Source organism: Cryptomeria japonica, chromosome 3 (genome assembly GCF_030272615.1).
Source record: "Cryptomeria japonica chromosome 3, Sugi_1.0, whole genome shotgun sequence".
Taxonomy (NCBI): domain Eukaryota; kingdom Viridiplantae; phylum Streptophyta; class Pinopsida; order Cupressales; family Cupressaceae; genus Cryptomeria; species Cryptomeria japonica.
In genome coordinates this window covers 23596130-23611024 of record NC_081407.1, presented here as the reverse complement: position 1 = coordinate 23611024, position 14895 = coordinate 23596130, and positions in this window count along the sequence as shown.

The window sequence follows — 14895 nt, the reverse complement described above, 5'->3', positions numbered from 1 at the left end:
GAGATGCGATGGTAGCCATAGCGTCAGCAGCTCGATTCTGATCTCTTGGTATCTGCTCAAAAGTGATAGTAGTAAATGATGTCTTTAGAGTGTCCACCATTTGCTTATATGGCATGAGTTTATCATCCTTGGTCTGATATTCATCGGTTGCTTGTCGAATGACCAGTTGTGAGTCGCCATATACTTGTAGTTCTTGTAATTTCCATTGTATGGCTAATCTGAGTCCTGTGATCAAAGCCTCATACTCTGCTATGTTGTTTGTGCATGGAAATGTGAGCCTGTAAGACTTCGGGATGCTATCACCTTGAGGTGTGATAAACAGAATGCCTGCCCCCGAGCCGTGCCTAGTGTATGAACCATCAAAATATAGCTTCCATGGTTGTACTTCTGTGAGCATGAATATCTCTTCATCTGGAAAATTGGAAATGAGAGGATGATCGCCTATGAGTGGTGCATCGGCCAACTGATCTGCAATAACTTGCCCTTTGATAGCTTTACGGTCCACATACTCAATGTCAAATTCACTTAGAATCATCACCCATTTGGCCAAGCGACCTGTCAATGCTGCTTTGCTGAGTAAGTACTTGAGTGGATCAATCTTTGCAATGAGTTGCACCTTGTGTGTTAACAGATAGTGCCTCAGTTTAGTGGCTGCCAAGATTACTGCTAGGCAAGCTCGCTCAATAGGTGTGTAATTGAGTTCATAGCCCACCAGTGTGCGAGAGATGTAGTAAATAGCACACTCTTTTCCTTCTGCATTATGTTGTGCCAGTAATACACCTAATGCTGTACTTGTCGTTGAGATATAAAGTAACAACGGTCTACTTGGATCTGGTGGCATCAGCAATGGTGGATTTATGAGATAGTCTTTAAGCGCCTGAAATGCTTGCTGGCATCTGTCATCCCACTGAAAGCGGATGTTCTTGTGTAGCAGGTGTGTGAATGGGTGACACTTATCAGCCAATTGTGCAATGAATCTGCGGATAGATTGAAGCCGTCCTTGTAGTGTTCTTAGCTGACTGATATTCTTTGGAGGTGGCATGTCCATGATTGCTTTAACCTTTGCTGGATCGACCTCAATGCCTTTGCTTGAGACAATGTATCCTAGAAGCTTCCCGGAGGTCACTCCGAAGACACATTTCTTTGGGTTGAGTCGAACATGGTACTGTTCCAGTCTATCAAAGATTTTATCTAAGATGTGAAGATGTCCTTCTCTAGTAAGTGATTTTGCTAGTAAATCATCCACATAATCTTCCATCATAGTATGCATCATGTCATGGAAGATGGTGGTCATTGCTCTTTGATAGGTTGCTCCTGCATTCTTTAGACCAAAAGGCATTACATTCCAGCAGTATGTGCCCCATGGACATGTGAAGGCTGTCTTATGTTGGTCCTCTGGTGCGATCTTTATTTGATTGTATCCTGAAAAGCCATCCATGAGTGAAAGCATGGCATGTCCTGCTGTCAAATCCACTATGATGTCGATATTTGGTAGGGGAAAGTCATCCTTAGGACATGCCTTATTCAGATCTCTGAAGTCTGTACAAATGCGGATGCCCCCTTTTGGTTTGCCGACTGGCACAATATTGGAGATCCATTCTGCATAATCAATTGGTCTAATGAAACCAACATCTAGGAGTTTCTTGAGTTCTGTTTTGACTAGCACGGCAATCTGAGGATGCATCTTACGAAGCTTCTGCTTGATAGGTTTGGCTCCTTTTGCTACTGTGAGATGATGCATGACTAAATCAGGATCAAGCCCAGGCATGTCTGCATATGACCATGCAAAGTTGATCTGACGCTGTTGGAAGAACTCTATAAATTGAGGTTGTTCCTCTGGAGTGAGAAGAGATGCCAGATGTATGATATGAGGGTTTTCAGGAGTCCCCACATTGTATTCTTTGGTTTCCTCGATAAGAATCGTTGATTGTTCCTGTTGTGTACTAGCAGGGAGAATGTCAAACCCTTCATCCTCAGGCGCCTCAGAGAGGTTTTCACCGTTGGATACGCTCTTTCTTTTTACTTTTGTGGGATCAAACAGTGCCACAGTGTGGTTTTCACTGGAAGATCCATGTTTTATTGTTATATTTTTGCAGCTGAAGGGTTTGGCATCTGCCCCGAAGTATGCTGCGCTATTAAGTTGAATGGCGAATCCAGCTTTGTGATCCCCGCTTGGTAGATTATCCCTTAATTCCAAAAAGTCAATGATAGCCTCATCGTTTTGGAAGAGGTCAAGACATGGGGGATTTGGTTGGTTCCATTCAATGAGTTCAGGGTGGACAATGGGCATTACGTCATCGATTAGGTTAAGTGCGGGAGATGCATCAGTGAGGGTTAAGACAGTGTGGTGAAGGTAGTTGATGGTACTTTCCCTGTCAGAATCAGGCGTAGGATGAGACATAGGGTCTGTGGAAGATGTTTCCAGCTCAGGTACCCAAGTGGTCTTTATCTGTGCTTCTCCGTAAATAGGAATGTCTTTGCGTGGCGGAGGTGGTGATGTGTCTTCCTCATCTGAAGTGTTAAGTTGCACTGAATCGAATTCCCACTCATGTGAGTCGGTCTCTGAATCACTTTCCAGCATCCGATTGCTATACCATACTGGGATGTCTTTGGAGTTAAATACTGCAGGCGTGATTGGTTTATGTACTTTTGTGGTGATCAATGCTGCAGGAACCGTGATGGGGTTTAAAGGATTTGTTACTGGAAGTATTGGTAATGGTGACTCAGTGGCTTCTGCTAGAACTACTGGCGCCATAGATGTTGCTGCGGGTTCTGATACAGTTGCTGCTGCTATTGGTGTTATTGACGGGATTACTGGTTCGATTGGTGGTATGTTTGGCACTGGTGATGGTTGTGGTGGGGTTGTGAGCCTCGATGGGGCAATGGAAATATTGCTTGATGGTGCTTTGATTATGAAAGGTGTCCTCTTTACAGTAGGTGGGCAAAATGGTTTGCTAGGTTTTCCTTTAAATCTGAGTTTAGGAAGGATCTCTTTTTCAAAGCCTAGGCCTGTATTACCTTTGGGCTTGAACTCTGGCAGCAGTGGTTCATGTCGTCCTTGTTTGCAGTATCCCAAAGCACTTTGACCATCATACCCCATTCTTTGCATAATGAGGAGGCCTTTACCATACTGTTCCGTAGGAAGTGTAACTTGCGGTTTATCAGTGGTGATGGGATCCTTATAGATCCAGTCCGCTAGGTCCTCATCTTGTGTTTCTTCCTCTTGACTCTTTCCAAGGATGAAAGGCGTTAAGGCACATGCTGGCGTGATTAGTGGTTGCTGGAGCAACTGCTGTGGTTTACCATGTGTTCTAGGAGAAGTGGGCATTTGTCCCACACAAAAGAGCTGACTCAAGTTGTATTCTCCAGGACCTTCCTCTGCGACTTTCATTTTAAGCTTTTCTTGCTTGGGCATAGGGGTGTTCGAACTGGCAAGAGAGGCAGGATTTACATATGATGTGGAGGAAATGGCTTCCCTATTATTAGGAACAGTAATCTCTGGTTGATGGCTGATATTATGGCAAAATGCAAAGGGATTTGCATCGCCCAGGATTGTGATCTCTACACCGTTATGTGGGAACTTGATACATTGATGGTAGGTAGATGGAACGGCTTGCATGGCATGTATCCAAGGTCTCCCTAATAATAGATTATATGGCAGAGGAAGGTCCAGAACCTGACAGATGATGTGCTTTACCACAGGGCCTACTCGGATTGGTAGTACCACAGCTCCTTTGGATGAACGCTCTGCATCATCATAGGCCTTGATGGTGATCTTCTTGTGAGGATCCACTGATTCTACTGCATAGCCCAATGCTGTGACCAACTGTAGTGTGCAAATGTTTAGGCCTGCTCCATTATCAATCAAGACTCGCTTGATCCTGTGTTGGTTGACAAAGCCTTCAATGTGGAGTGAGGCGTTATGAGGTTGCTGGAAGGAAGAGTTATCACTTTCGGAAAAAGTGAGACAAGGTGATGACTTTAGACTTCCAACCATGGCTTGAAATTGGTCCGTGTTCAGGTTTGCAGGGACTGACGCCTCTTGGAGTGCTTGATCCAAGATTGTTTTATGAGAGGGTGACAGACGCAAAAGCTCCAAGATGGATATAAGTGCAGGGGTTTTGTCTAATTGTTCCACAAGATTGTACTGCTTTGGGATGGAGGTGGTGCCTTGTGGAGCTGCCTTGATGGTAACTTTGCCACGACGCGTAACAACATTGCAATTTGAGGTGGGATTTTTGAAGGTGATAGTTGCAATTTGTTCACTGGCATCATACAGGTGATTGACAGTGTAATTATACACAGCTTGCGTATAATCAGTGGTATCAGGACCTCGTCTGGAAGTGGAAGGACCCCTTTGATCTTGTGATGGAAGTGGATTCTTGAACATCTGATGATCATTATTGGTTGTTTTTGGGTCATGTCCTTCAATTTCAATTTCTCCTCGGTCAATAAGATCCTGAATGAGATCTTTCAATCGATGACAATTACTTGTCTTATGTCCTCTTCCTTGATGGAACTCACAATGTTCAATATCTCTCCACCATGCCGGTTTGACTTGAGGCTCATAATTTGATAACTTAGGTAAAGTGATCAAATTCTGAGAAATGAGTTGTCGCATCACTGTTTCAATGGGTTCCCCTAAGGGAGTGTATGTGCATTTTTGTTTTTGTGGACGAGGTCTTGGTTCATCATGAGATGTGATGCGACCTTGATTAAGAGGAACATTTGTGTTATTTTGAGGTGGAGGGTTTTGTCCTGCAAATCGAACCATAGGTTGTGCATTTTGGACAGTCCTGGCATCCACAACTCCATCATTGACGATATTCTTATTCTTGTTCCAGAAGTTCGGTTTATCGCTATTGAAGCGCGGGCGAGGAGCATCTTTTGGTTCATTAAAGATTTTGATGAGTCCTTTCTTGATGAGTGCCCTTTCACATTTTATACCCTTGGTGATCATATCGTTAAAAGAGTCTGTGTCTTTGACATCCAGGTGAAATTCCATTTCTTCGTTTAAGTTGGAAATGAAAATTTCCACTAGTTCTTGTTCAGGTAACTGAAGAGAACGTCTGCTAGACATTTGGCGCCATCGTTGCAGGAATACTGAGAATAATTCACCTGGTTTTTGTTTGGTGTTGCATAGATCAGCCATGGTGATGTCACGTTCAATATTATAAGAGTAATGAGATAGGAACTTCTGGATGAGTTCCTCAAATGTTCTAATGCCACCTGGAAGTCGGGAAAACCATGATGTGGTTGTTCCTCCCAAGCTTTGGGGAAAAAGGCGCATTAGGTATGTGTCCTCATAAGCTACTTCAAGACAAGCAGAATGAAATTCTCGGACATGATCACGGGGATCCCCCTTTCCTCTATATTTTTCAAATTTGGGTGTTTCAAACCCGCGTGGAAAGGGTGGCATATAAAGATTCCTATCAAAAGGATAGGGACAAATGTCGTTAAGTGAGAATTGATTGGTCTTAACACCACTATGAAGTTGTTGGGCGAGATTCTCGACTTGTTGCCGCAACATCTCTATTTCATTTGGAGGAGGAGGTGGTGGGTTACCTCGAGGGATGTTATATCTGATGGGATCTCTACGTCTTTCCTCCTCATGGTGACTTTGTCTTTCTGATGCTTGTCTTAATTGGGCAAGATCAAAGTCAGAGGGGAGTTTGGCTCCTTCTTGAGCGAGTCTTAAAAAGTGAGCATCCGCATTGCTCCTTAGTATTTCATCAAATAATCTGTTAAAATGAGGGTTATGCTGAACCCTTTCGATTGTTGACGGAGTAGGAGTACTTGGGTTTTCATCATTTACATTTCCTCCAAGTGCTTCTTGAAATTCATTGAGATTGTCCTCTTCTTCCTCAATTTCTATTTCTCGTTGCCTTGATCGCGATCGGGTTTGAGCCATTTTGTTTACAAGTTTTGTTTGAAGTTGATTGAAGATGATGATGAGTTACTGATGAAAGATTGATGATTGGTGATTTGTATTGTATGGGGATCTCTAGCACTTTAAGGTAGATGTAACCGAAATTCCTTTCTTTGAATTGCTTGTTTGTTTGATAAGTTTGGATGTGATAAGGTGTAGAGAAATCTGAGATGTGTTACAGATTTTGACTACCTAGCAATGAGAGGATTCACTCATGAACTAGTTTTAACCTGCGTAGATGTGTCTCTTAGGATGAGCTTATCCTAGATGTAGAAACAATCTAAAAGTGATGTGATGTGTTTGATTTCAAGCAATATCTAAAAAAGGAATCTTGGGACAAGAACCTCTTAATGTTTTGAGAGTTTTGGGATGGATTGATGATGGAATGATAATGTATGAGTAAGATGATGGATGTTTTGTTTTCAACTTCAATAAAAACTTTGTGTCGCAAATGGGACAAACTCTTCTTCTTCCCTTTCAGGAGTTGGTGGCACTTCTCGAGCTGTGTTGTAGGTGATACAGATGTTTGGGAAGAAATTGGGATCAATCTTTCCTCCTTGATTTTTGTGATAACTCAGAGCTCTATATTGCATAAAAGCTCTTCGGTTTAATGATTCAGAATCAAATTCGTTTGTTTTACCTTGAAGGTATAGACGCATGCGATGTAGAAAGACTCTATGTGAGACAAAGATTTGTCGATTGATATAGAAGAATTTCCTCCTTTTGATTAAAGCCTTTGAGCTTAGTGGTCTCCTTTTCAAGGTGATATTCTGATGACACTTCTTCTTTCGCAAGATGTGAAGAATGGTCATAAAAGTTGTGACTCTGTGTTGTTTGCACTTTGTTTTTGGTATTTTTGGTTGTGTTGACAGATGTTGGATGAATACTTTGTTTTTGGGATTGATTTTCTGATTTTTCTTTGACAAGAAAACAAAGCAAGCACACAAACACAAGAATGTTGCCTCAAAAGGCACAAATGAGTATGGGTCTAGATCAACCCAATCCTTGGACTTGTTTTTGACCCTTCCTTTAGATTTATTTTAAGGTGTAATTCCAAAGCCTGAAGTCGGCTCAATTTGCACTAGGTCTGTAAAACGAACACACTTCAAACACTCTTTATCCCTAAGGTCAAATGGCCAGTTGTGATAAATTTAGCCCACATCTTGATATTTCTTCGACTTTGGTACTACATACCTTATGAATCCCGCCGTGGCAGGTAAGGATGTGATATACTAAGTCTTGCACGAGCATAACAAATAGATGATCCCTATGATGGGGGAGTCACCACTTTTATCAAGTCACAAGTGACTTTTCAAAAAGCTATGTTTCTACTCAAGGAAATATGTATGGTGAGTATCTTGGGAGCAAAACCTTCTATGCTCTTGCACTAAATTGTATCTCAAATATCCTCAATCAATAGAACGGGTGAGCTACTACTTAAAGGTGTTTAGTCATGTTCGATGTTTTTGGACATAAGTTCATTCTGTAGTGACTCACTTAAGAGCCTTGTAACTGGTGGTGGGGCCCATTTGTCCTTTCGACCAGTTACACTGTAGGAACAGCTATACCCAAGGCTACAGCTTTCGCTCTCACCTGATTTCTATAGCGGCTCGAAGGATTTACCGCTCGAGGTCGTTCCCAAGAGTATCGATCCCTTGGCAGGCCTCTCTTAAAAAGATAAAATTTGAGTGTTACTAACACTTTTCTCTTGCACCTAGGACCACGAGAGCCAAGGGAGAGGATAGTGTGTGTTAGAGGTAGGACCACTCGACCAACTCTTTGCACAAGTGTGCCAAGCACGAAAAACACTTGTTCTTTTTAATCTATCATTGCAATGTGATCTAACTATTTGGAGATGTTGCTCCAACAATCATGGTGTTCTTTTTAATTTTCAAAGGCAATTGTTTGAGTAAACTAGAATTTGAAAATCCTGGTCAACTTAATGAAAAACACGTTTGCATGAAGTAAAATTGCTTTGAAAATGAGACAAGTTGATTGTGAATTTTATTTGCACCAAAAATGGAAGTGTGGATTGTGAGTTTTATCTTGATGCAAGAAATAAAATTTGCCTTGTTGATTTTAAGCACCAAAACGAAGTTTGTTTTCTAACTTGCAAAAAAAATAAAGTTGTTTTTGTATAAGTTTGTGGTTCTTTTTACCTTTGAACAATGAAATTCTTTTTAATAGCCCCAAACAAATGTGTGATTCTTTTTCAAAAGCCCAAATTTGAAATGTGAAGTTAATTTTAAACCAAAATAAAAAGTGAATTCATTTTTAAAACCATCTTCAAAAACAAGTTAGTAAAAAAATATAAATCTACTCTTTAATCTAATTTAAATCTGCACAAAAGAGAAAAATAGTTAGTAAAATCCGCCTATTTGGTGGGCTTCTACAAGCCTAAATTATTTTTATTTTTTTTGGTTTTTTATTTTTTTTTGGTTACAAAGTGATTTGTACAACGTTTTGTTACAATAGCGCTAGTCTGCGTTTGAACAGAGGCACTATTTAACACAAACGTATTAAAAGAAAGGGAAAGACAGAGAAGGGAAAAGCACTGAAACAGGGGGAATAGCGCCAAAATAATGCCAAACGCACCAAAACAGTGTCAAAATCGCAACCTGTGTGACATTTTCAACATTCAAACATGTTATTGGTTAAAAAAAAAAAATTGATCTTTTTGGTGTTTGGATTCACGTCGGGTTCACCAAATGATGCTCTGCAAAAAGGATTAGAAAATCTGTTTGATGGCAACACACACAAGAGCACAAGAAACAAACGTTAGTGTTAGCAACAAAAGATTATCCTAAACAGGCATATCAAGAGAGATATTAAGCATGAAATAGAAAGCATATAAACATAAAATGAAATAGCTAATCAAGATGCTCATAGTTGCTCCTCCCTTGTTCCTCTCCTCTCCAAGTCCCAAATGAGTGTAGCTCTCAGCAGCTTTTTGCACTATGGATGCTTATGGAGGATTGAGATTTAATACTAAGCTTCAAATATGAAATGAAAAGCTAAATACTATGCTAGAGTAGATAGTGATGCTATGAAAAAGCTCTATGCTAATGCCAGTATAACAACAATACTCTAAAATGCTTCTCCTTTTGCTTGAGGAGAAGGGTTCTATTTATAGAAGAAATAGGGAAATGAAGGGTTAAGATTGAGCAATCTTAACAAGGGTTAGGATTGAAAGTTGGGGATCCATGTGCACAATTGGCACCAATAAAATGGTGACAAGTTTCAACATAGGATTGGGTTGAGAGAAGAGGTTGGAGGCATTAAAGGCCTAAGAAGACCTCATGGTTATCTAGAAGGTAAGGGTCAAGTCTAAATTAAGATTACCCATTGGATTAAGAGTTAATCCAAGGATAAACCTTTGTGCAAATGTTTAAGAGATAATCATGGTCAAAGCATTAATGGCCTGATGAGACCTTTGGGTTGGGTAGAGGTTGAGTCAAAACAAATGTTTTAACCATGTGGGAGGGTTTGAGGTAACCATTAATGGTTATTGGAGACTTTGGGGATTAAGTGGTTGAAGGTTGAAAGCCTTCAATGGTTATCAAAGACTTTGAGCCATTTAGTGGTTGAAGGTTGGAAGCTTTCAAAGGTTATCCAAGACTTTGAGGGTTAATTTGTTGAACACACAAAGCATTAATTGCTTTTCAAAGACTTTGGAGTCTTTGAGAAGTGACTCCAATTTGCTTAGGAATGTGACAATATTTAAGGGATGAATTTAGGCTAATTAGGAAGGGTTTAGAAGAATCTAGAAGGGGTTTAGGCATACAAGTGGATTTTGTAGGAAAATGCAAGTGGGAGAAATTTTGGTATTTTCAATTAAAATAAAATCATTTATTTCAATTAAATGGTGTAATTTGCATTTGGATAAATATTCAAATAAATATTAATTTATTTAAATGAGAAAAATGAAGATAAAGCATTAAAATGCTTGAAGACTTTGAGGGAAACCATTAAAGGCTTGAAGACTTTAAGGAAAACCATTAAAGTCTTAAGAAGACTATAGAAGGAAGCCATCAAGTTTGAAGACTTTAAAGCCATCAAGTTTGACTACTTTAAGGGAAACCATTAAAGGTTTCAAGTGGGTGAGGATAAATAGGATTTTAAATAAATAATTTATTTAAAATAGTTGTGCAACTTGCTTTTGTAGGAAAATACAAGTGGGTGGAGGATAAAGGTGATTTAAATAAACTATTTATTTAAAATAATTGTGCAACTTGCATTTGTAGGAAAATGCAAGTGGGTGGAGGATAAAGGTGATTTAAATAAATGTTAATTTATTTAAATGTGAGAGGTGGGATTTTGGGGGTTTTAAATAAATATTAATTTATTTAAATGTGAGAGAAGATTTAATTAAATAAATATGATTTATTTATTTAATTAATGGTCTGAATTTGGTTAAGTGAATTAAATCAAATAAATTGAATAATTTATTTAATTAATAGGAGAAGAGGGTTAAGATGAATTAATTAAATATTAATTTAATTAATTATTAATTGATGGTTAAATAATCAAATAAATACTAAGTATTCATTTAATTAAGTGGACAAATTTATGTGACTACAGGAAGTATAGAGATGTTTGATGTAGGGATGCCCTCTTAGGGGAGAAGATAGGCTAATGGGCTTAGATGTGCTCTTGATAACAAAAATGAGCTTAGCTAGGGTAAATTAGAGCTTGGAGAGAATCATTTGTGTAATAAAGTACAAATTTCACTAAAAATCAAGGAATATGATGCTAGGGGTAAATAGTTTATTTTTACTTTAGTGGAGGAGAAAAAAGGAGCTCTAGATTTTAGAAGGAGCTACTGAGAATAATGGAGCATGATCTTGTTGATTCACATCATATTGAGTTTTCATAAGAGTACTATTGATGATATAGGAGCATCTCCGGTCTATGAGCAATCTTGCATTAACCAAAAATATTTACTTTTAGTTTCCTTCTTTTTGCAGTTTTTGTGTTACTTTTAGCATATTCTGGTAGTTATTTCTTTTTTGTTGTGGATCATATTTTTGGCTTCCAGAATTGTTCTTGTTCATCATTCTAGATTTCTAGTTCATTTGCATTCTTTTTTGGCATTTTTTTCCTTCCGGAATGTCTGTTTCTTGGTTCTAGAGTAGTTTTGAGCTTATCATCTATGTGGGAGATTTCTTCTCATGCATAGAGATTTCTTGGCTTCTGGATCTATTTGGGACCTTGATCGATGTTCCTTGGCCCTTGGCCAAAATTCCTTGGTGGTTTGCACTTCATGTTTGTTCTTGGCGGATGAGATCTTCACTTTTTGGGGCCGACCTATTTTACACGTTTCATTTTCCTTCCTCGCTAAATGTAATCTTTTGTGGTTGACCCAGATGTGTTACGGATGGTATACATATTGTTTTATGTGATCCTCTGATGGATAGAAAAGTAGTGTGATTATCTAGATTCATGGATTGTATTTCAAACACTTCTTGGAGGTCCAGATGAACTGTATTCTTGGATGTAGTCTGCATGGGGCATGTTAGCCTATATGTAACCTGGATATTACTAGATGTTCTATGATGAATATATGATAATGCATATATTTGATTTTTTATTTTCTATGTTCTATTTTGTTGCTTCCATTATTTTACTCTTGCTCCATGATCAAGATTGTTCTCTTTGAGGACAATTTAGGTTTTGGTTGCGTTAGATGGTATCAGAGCTAGTTGTGAACCTTAAGGTATTCCTTTGGGTGAACAGATTGCCGATTTGAGGCAGTCTTCTTGTGTGTTCAATAGATCATTAACAAAGAGGCAATTGAAACCTTGTATTCGGATTGTCGAGTTGAGGCAGTTGCACCGAAGCAAAGGAGGAGACTCTGCCAAGAAGGATGAATCCTTAGAGGGTAGAGGAGATGATGGAGGATTTCAAGAATGAAATGAGGAATGAGATTTGAAACATATTGGCTAGTTTGCAGAGGAATCTGAAATCAAAGGGTGAATATGAAGAGGCGGGAGAAGACCTTAGGGCTGAAGGAGCTAAGAGACCAGCAACCAAAGGAGAAGAAATATTTCTTAGTGTGGTGGCACAATTAAGTAAATTTCATAAAGTTGAGGTTTATAACTTTTCGGGTTTGTTGAATCCGAAAGACTTGATAGACTGGATCAGAGAGTTGGAGGACTACTTCGAGTTTGAAGATGTTAAGGACCCATAGAGGGTTCAGTTAACACAAACTAAGTTTAAAGGGCATGTTGCTTTATGGTTGAAAGAATTGTAGAGAGATAGAGTGGAGAATGTTGAGATGAAAATTACCCAGTGGAGGCAAATGCTCACGATATTGAAGGCTAAATTCATTCCAAGATACTATGAGTTGGAGTTGTTCAAGAGGTTGTAGAAATTGAACAAGAAGCACATGAGTGTGAAAGAGTATACTGAGGAATTCTACAAGGTGATGATCAGATCCAGACGCTGAGAGATGGATAGCAAGAAAGTGGCTATATACATAAATGGACTTTGATTTAACATCCAGGATGAGATGAGTACACTAAATATTTCTACAGTTGAGGAGGCTTACCAATATGCCTTGAATGCTGAAGTTAAAGTGAAAAAGAGACAACATAATAACCCTAGAGGAAAGGAGAGATATAAGGAGTAGGTGAATGGAATTATAGAGAAGCAAAATGTTGAAGAAGAACCAAAATCTAAATGGAATAAAGAACCAAATCAGAAGACACATAGAAAAGGTAGTGGCAATACCATTAGAGAATTTTAAGTAGATGTTTTAAGTGTGGAGAAACCAGACATAGATCTTTTGAGTGTAAGCAAGGTGTTGGGTCTCAAATCAACAGATTGGATAGGTTCTAAGGAAATGCCAGTCCCTATGGTCAAACCCTCCAATTGACTTGGCCAACATGTAGAGTGAACCTGTTTGGTTGCTTACTCTCTCACTTTAGGTTCTGCAGGACCTAGGCGGGTATACCTATTCACTGAATGTCTCCAATAAACAGTGCTTTTTATAGCAGATATGTTATCCTAATCTGATATCTCCTGATCTTGAAATGGCATGAGTTCCTTGAATGGAGATATAGCAGACGAGTTCAAGATTGTTGTTATGATAATTGTTTGCTTTGTGTTTTTTAATTACTTCTATAGCTGTCAAAATAACTTATTATGAAAGAAATGACGAGTATAACTTGAGATTTTAGCCAGTGCCTTCTTCACTGTTTGGGTTACAGAGTCATCACAATTTTCTTCAGGACTTATAGTGCGAATCTGTGAGACAGTTTTTTAATTCATCCCTTATGAACCTGTCAGTTATTATTTCTTTTAAAACCAAATGAATGCTTATATTATGTGCTGATTGAGTGAATTTAACACTACCCTTAAGGGACCAGTCAATTAAGCTTTGCAAGGAACGATTACAATCCGCAAGCAGAACTTTTGTCGCAACATTATAACATAAAGCATAGATCTGATCTTAAGAACATGAATAACCTTATCTTTATCAGACAATATCACAGATGATTGCCAAAAGAAAATGAAATAATCCACAACACATATGCAAGGAAACAGTAGATCAAGATTTGTATTCCATTATAGTTTGTACACAGAAGACTTACAGGCTGTTGTTGTTTCGCTCCTAAAAATATCTAATTGTATCCGCTTTCATTACAAAAATCATTCTCATATATATATGAGGACGAAAGTTTTTTCACAAAGAGACACGACTTTTCAAAATATTAGTCGTTAACTTGAGTGTTTCTAAACTTAAGCAAAAAGAGATTCAAAAGCCCCAAATGATGAATGTAATCATCGTCTTTGAATGTTCTGATTCGAGGCGTTTGCTTTTTTAATTCATCCCCTAGCGTCAGGTACTTGAATATCATCTGGTTGATGGTAGGGGCCATATCCTTACTCCGATCAATTTCTGACAAGGCCCAATCCTTGACGCTGACAAGTTCCTTTCGCAAATCCTCCAAGGTTATTACCTCTCCTTCCTTGTAGACGGAAGGCATTCCAACGGGTTTTTCATCATCTACTTCTTGTAAATCTCTTCTCAGCATATCCTCGAGTTTGACATGATTATCCATATACGCGTTACCCTCAGCCTTTTCTTCTGGCGTCATGGAATCGTCATTGCTTAGCACCCCCTGCAATCGTGCTTTTAACCGTTCATGCTCTGTTAGCACTTTTATTGTTCCATTGTAAACTATCCAATATGGTTCGACCTGTAAGAGCATGGTGTTAAACCGATGTCCTATGATGTCGTTGACCAATTTGTCCATCTTTTGCTGGATATTATCTGCGCGTTTATTGGCCTTCTCTGCCTGATATTTCCAGTACAGGGCATCAGAGACGTCATCCAAGCTACGTCCTGCGGGGTATGAGGTGTATTCGCTGATAGGAGTCCCCGTTTCTAATTGCAATACCTTTGCTTGCAGCTTCTGATTTTCCTCCTTGGATTTTTCATATAATCCCTTGTATGTAATGTTCTCTCTGACCAAAAACTCTGTCTGGTCCAAGTTCAATCTTGCAACATCCAGGTTGAGCTTTGCAGTGACCCTAGGATCAGTCTTTCCAACCTGATGAACCATGAGATGCCCAAAGGTTTCTTCTATATCCACAATGATTGGCCTTTTCCCTTTTGGATATAGTGCCCACTGTAGGAGAGCCTTTTTGTCTAGATCATATCCAGAGCCTAGGAACAGTTTATCTACCTCCTGGGGCAATACCTGCTGATTCAAATCTTGTTTTTTCAAAAAGCCATCAAATAAGAGTGCTGAGTTGATATCCCAACCAGAGAAGATGATCACACCGGCCTCTTTTAATAATTTCCTCCCTTTTTCAGGAGTCATGTCTTTCATGAGGACATCAATTTCATCTTGTAATCTCTTCATCTGTTCCTCCTCTGGTTTTCCAGCCATGCTTCGTTTGACATGAACCCCTTTGTATTGATATAGAAGTGAAAGGAATTCCCTAGAGGAGGCGAA